The following is a 5,770-nucleotide window of genomic DNA, read 5'->3' as shown; positions in this document are numbered from 1 at the left end:
AGCATGGCTGCCGAGAAGGGGAGACCCGAGGGCACTCTGCGCCCATGCCGAGCTCCCTTCGGGGGTGGCGGTGAGTCCGACCAGCCACCCTATTATGGGGGCAGCGGCTTGGCCTGCCGCGGCTGCTCCCCCACCAGGCCAGCAAACCACACTTCAGCCCGAGGGGTGACTGCAAGCTTAGGTATAGTCCCATGCATATATGGCCAGCTGATATTCGACCAGGCCACCAAGCCCACTCAACTGGGTCAGAATAGTTCCTTCAGCCAATGGTGCTGGGAGAACTGGATATTGATATCCAAAAGAATGAAAAAAGATCACCATCTCATGCCCTAAACAAAAATTAGCTCTATATGGATCAAAGACCTAAATATACAAGCCAAGACCATAAAACTCCTAGAAAATAATGGAGGGAAGCATCTATGAAATCATGTAGTAAGACATAGTTTCATCAACTTTATACCCAAAGCATGAGCAATGTAAGAAAAAAAATAAATAGGACTCAAAATTAAAAAGCTCTTCTGCTTCAAAGGAGTTTGTCAAAAAAGTGAAAAGGGTGCTTCTCAATGGTAGAAAATATTTAGGAGCCACTTATCTAGTAAAGGTGTAATATTCAGCATATATAAAGATATCCCACATGCTGAAAATAAAAAGAAATACAGTATATTATAAATAGGAAAGAGATTTGAATAGACAATTTTCCAAAGAGGAAATCCAAATGGAAAAATGCACTTGAAAAGATGCACATCAGAAGCTATTAGGGAAATGCAAATCAAAACTACAAAAAGTTTTCCTCTTACACCTATTAGACTGCTTTCTATTAAAATTAGAGAAAACTGCCATTTTAGGATATGGAGGACAAGTAACACTCATCCACTGCTGATGGGCATATAGAATAGTGCAGTCATTGCTGGGGACATTTTGTCAGCTCCTCGGGAAACTAAATATAGAAGCATCATATGATCTGGCTCTCCCACTACTAGGAATATATACAGAAGAATTGAAAGCAGGGGTGAGAACAGATACATGCGCACAGATGTTAACTGCAGCATTATTCACAATTGCCAAAAATTGGAAGAAACCCAAGTGTCCATCAGTAGATGAATGGATAAACAAAATGTGGTATATACATAAGTTGGAATATTACTCAACTGTAAGAAGGAATGAAGTCAGGACACATACAAAAGCATGGCTGAATCTCAAAGACCTTATGTTGAGTGAAGTAAGTCAGGCACTAAAGGGCATATATTGTGTCATCTCACTGATATGAACTAAATATATTGAGCAGACTCACAGAGGTAGAATCGGGAATAGGCTACCAGGTGAAGTTTGAATATGATATGCCTAAGTATAAATATTTTGGGATTTACTCTTTTTGTTGATGTCTGAGCTTCCATTATCTACTGTTTGGAGGCTGGCATTATTTTGGAAAATTTTCAACTATTATTCCTTCAAAAATTTCTTCTCTTCCATTTCCTTTTTCATCTACCTCCAGTACATGAAATTGTCCAAAAAAATTTGAATGTTTCCTTCCTCTTTTTTCACTCTTTTTTTCTCTTTGTGTTTGAGTTTAGGAAGATTCTATTGATATATTTTCAAACTCATGGATTCTTTCTTGGATGTATCCAGTATACTTATGAAACCAACAACAGCATTCTTCATTTGTGGTACAGTGTTTTTTAATCTCTCCTCTTTCTTTTAGATTCTTTCTTAGCACTTTCATGTCTCTATAAAAATTACCCACCTGGATGTACATAATGTCTTTCATTTCCACAATCACATTAATTAACATTTCAGGTCCAAAGAATTAAAAATTTCTCTAATATATACATCTATTTCTGATGCTTAATTATTGATTTGGCCACTCTGTTATGCTTGGTCCTTAACCCATAGAGAATGTGTTTGAGGTTAGGTGGGAAGACTACATAGGTATTAACAACAAGGATGTGGGCAAATGGAAATATTTTTTAACAAGTCAATTATTGAGGAAGTATAAGATAGGAGAGTGTGTAGAAAACAAGCATGACTCTAGCATGGGAGACACAAGCGCGTAGTGCTTTGTGATGGACATCATGGAATTTAAGGTGGAAAAGAGCAAGGATGATATAGCAATAGGAGAATTGAACCAGTACCAAAAAAGTAGAAGTAGGAAGCAACCAAGAGCCTGTATATGACTCAACTTGAATCTTGTTATAGGCAATTTAACAATATTTGCATGCTCACAGTAGGTATGTAAAATCATGTAAGACTCACAAAATAGCAGTACTCATTTACATGATTAAATACTGGAATCTGCATTAAAATAAAATATAAAAACCATCCAAACTGAATGATGGAGAGGACATACATAACAAATCACTAAAGCAGAGACCAGCAGATTTAAAAACTTTCACACAGCCACACTATTATATTGAAAATCAATCCGATAAAATATCCATATCCACATAATGATAGTGTTTCAATTGCCTTAAGTATTTTTCATTTGGTACTCATTTTCACATGAATTCAAATTCGAAAAAGCCATCCTCAAATCCTCTTTACATTCTCACTAAATCATTCAGGAAACATTTACAGATTAAACACCTTCAAGCAAACTCAAAGCCGAGAATGGATAAAAGAGACTGAACAAGCAGAGAAGAATTGCAGTATGAAAACATTTCTTGTCAAAGCAATATGTATTCCTTTGTCACTTTGAATCATGGTAATATAGAACACCATTTACCTGCAAATTTTTCTTCACATATGTATTGATTATAAAATCTTACCTAAGACGGTTTTATTTACCAAAAATAATTTTAATTTAGTTTTATGTTACTTCCACATGAGCATATAACTTGCTAATGAAAACTTTCAGAGATTCAGAGTTGAGCGTTACTAAAAGATATCAGTGCTTATCATAACTATTTTTAAAATTTTAGTTAAGGAATCTTCAGTGAGGGACTGCAGAGAGTCTATCTACATCATATTATCTATTTTATTTTAAATTTCTGAATCTTATATTTGCTTGCTTTTGTTTGATTTTCTTTCCCAGTTATGTAATCTGTAGAACAAATGAGCTCAACATTAATGGGGCTTTAAGATAAAAATTCATTCATTCTTTACATAAATTGTCATTATGATTTATTCATATCTTCAAAACTGTCTAAGTTCACTCTGCTTTTAACAAAAGCAGTGAGCAATTATTAACTTTTAGGAATTTTGGTGGGTATTGAAAAAGAGAAATGAAAAACTACGTCTTAAATAAGTTACATATTACTACAGGAGATAAGACAATAAAGAAAGAATACTGCATTTTAAATCTATAACAGTGGCAACAAGAAGGTGTTATACAAATTTGAATGAGGAAAGCTAAAGCAATATGGATAGTAAACAAAGGAATTTCTCAATATATTGAAAACAATTAAAAATAAAATTAGCAAAATATTTGCTTCTCTATATTATTTGCTTTTTAATAGTTTAATGTGTGGGGACCTCATATTTCTAAAGATATTTCAGAAGACTTGAGAAAAGAGGCATTTTAAAAAATTTATTTTAATTGCTTATCACACACAGAGATATACCCATGAACATATACACATAACACTTGTTTAAGAGAGAATGAGTGTGGATGTGGATTTCTTTGAAAGTGTGTTCATTTTTTTAAAAAGATTTATTTATTTATTTATTTCTCTCCCCTCCCCACCCTGACCTGGTTGTCCGTTCTCTGTGTCTATTTGCTGCATGTTCTTCTTTGTCCACTTCTGTTGTTGTCAGCGGCATGGAATCTGTGTTTCTTTTCATTGTGTCATCCTGTGTGTCAGTTCTCCATGTGTGTGGCACCATTCCTGGGCAGGCTGCCCTTTCTTTCGGGCTGGGTGGCTCTCCTTACAGGGCGCACTTCTTGCACATGGGGCTCCCCTACGCGGGGACACCCATGCGTGACATGGCACTCCTTGTGTGCATCAGCACTGTGCATGGGTCAGCTCCACACAGGTCAAGGAGGCCCGGGGTTTGAACCACGGACCTTCCATGTGGTAGATGGACTCCCTAACCACTGGGCAAAGTCCTCTTCCCTGTTAATTTTTTTTTAAACACACGCCACTGATAAACATGCAAAGTTAATTACACTTTTGAATTTTTTCACCTAACTGAACATCTTCATTTTCCTATAATGTAATATCTTACAAATTACTCTAAGAATTTGAACTATGCTGTTATGGATATTGTTGAGTGACATGGTTGTGTTGATAAGTAAAAATGAGTAAAGTTACAAAAATAGTTATAATCATATTATAAGTTATGCCTACTGACAAGGCATCTCATATAGAATGTTGTTTCTGGTTAATTTTGTCAATATTTTGAAAACGTTTTTGTCCTGCCTGTGATAAGCAGTGTTTCTTTGTGTTCCATCTGTATTCTTCCATTCTCATTTTTGGATCCCTATATTTGTTCAGAGTTTGCCAACCAAACTGGTCTTCCATTGCAGCTGAAATTTCTCACCAAGCTGTTTCGCACATAATTTCCCCAGGATGAGAATTCTAATCTGCTAACTTTTCACAGAGTACACAATGGGATTCATTAGAGGAGGGACCAGAAGGAAGATATCAGCAATGATGATGCTAATAACTATAGAGGCATTTTTGTCATATCGATGGAGAGTAGCCAAGTCGATAATGGGTATAAAGAAGACGAGGACAGCACAGATGTGGGATATGCAAGTGTTGAGAACCTTTAGGCGACCCTTGTGTGAGGTAATGCCCAGAACAATTTTCAGAATCAGCATGTAGGGCACAGAAATGCACATGAAAACTAACATACCTGTAAGAGCCACAAAAAGCCCGTAGATTATATTGACCCTGTTGTCAGAACAGGCCAGTTTCATGACGTCCTGGTGGAGGCAGTAGGAGTGGGACAAAAAGCTTTTCTTGCAAAATTTCAACCTCTTTAGAATAAAGGGGAAAGGGAAGACAAATAACACACTTATTCCAGTCACTGAAAGACCAATCCTAATGACTCTGGCACAAGTAAGGATAGAGGTGTACCTCAAAAGGTTATAGATGGCTATAAAGCGATCAACTGACATGATGATAAGTACTGATGACTCCATAGCTGAGAATCCATGAATCAAAAACTCTTGAGCAAAGCAGGCATGAGGAAATCCCTGTGGCATTGAATAAGAAGATTCCCCGTATAGTTGGAAGGGAGGAGATTGAGAGTCACAGGTCAGAAACTGCCAGCATGAACAGGAAATAATACATAGGCTCATAAAGCATGCTTTCTGTTTTGATGAGAAAAAGGATGGTGCAGTTCCCCAAGCTGGCAAGGAGGTACATGAGACAAATGGGGATGGAAAGTCAAATGTGAGCTTGCTCCATCCCTGGAGTCCCAGTCAGGAAGAAGGTAGAGATTTCCGCTTCAGAGTTGTTGAAGCCTGACATAGCAAGCTTGTGAGGGAATCAAGAAGTTCAAATCAGCATAGGCTTCCTGCAGTGGCATAAATAAGTTGACTCAAATGAGTATGATTTTTCTAAGTCACTCTTTAGATTTCTTGTCATTTCAATTTATTCATATCTTCAAATCTTAGCTATCACTAAGCTTTTAACAAAAACAACTATTATTATGTTCTAGAAATTGTGCTTGATGTTGAAAAGGAGAGAAGTGAAACCTAATTTTTTGCATCATTTTTATATTGGTGCAGAAGATAAACAATAAAGAAATAAAGAAGTAATATTGTTTTTTAGATCTATAACAGCAACAAATAGAAGGTGTTACATAAACATGAATGTGGAATAGT

The 5,770-nt window shown here is 36.4% G+C and overlaps 1 pseudogene; it reads right to left on the bottom strand.

Annotated features, from left to right (window-relative positions):
- Window positions 1–4,522: 4,522 nt before the first annotated feature.
- On the bottom strand, window positions 4,523–5,309 carry LOC101442180 (olfactory receptor 51A7-like; annotated as a pseudogene).
- Window positions 5,310–5,770: the final 461 nt, after the last annotated feature.

This window comes from Dasypus novemcinctus, chromosome 10 (genome assembly GCF_030445035.2).
Source record: "Dasypus novemcinctus isolate mDasNov1 chromosome 10, mDasNov1.1.hap2, whole genome shotgun sequence".
In the NCBI taxonomy this organism is placed as follows: Eukaryota; Metazoa; Chordata; class Mammalia; order Cingulata; family Dasypodidae; genus Dasypus; species Dasypus novemcinctus.
The sequence above is the reverse complement of the archived record's forward strand: the minus strand, read 5'-3'. Positions and strand labels throughout refer to the sequence as shown.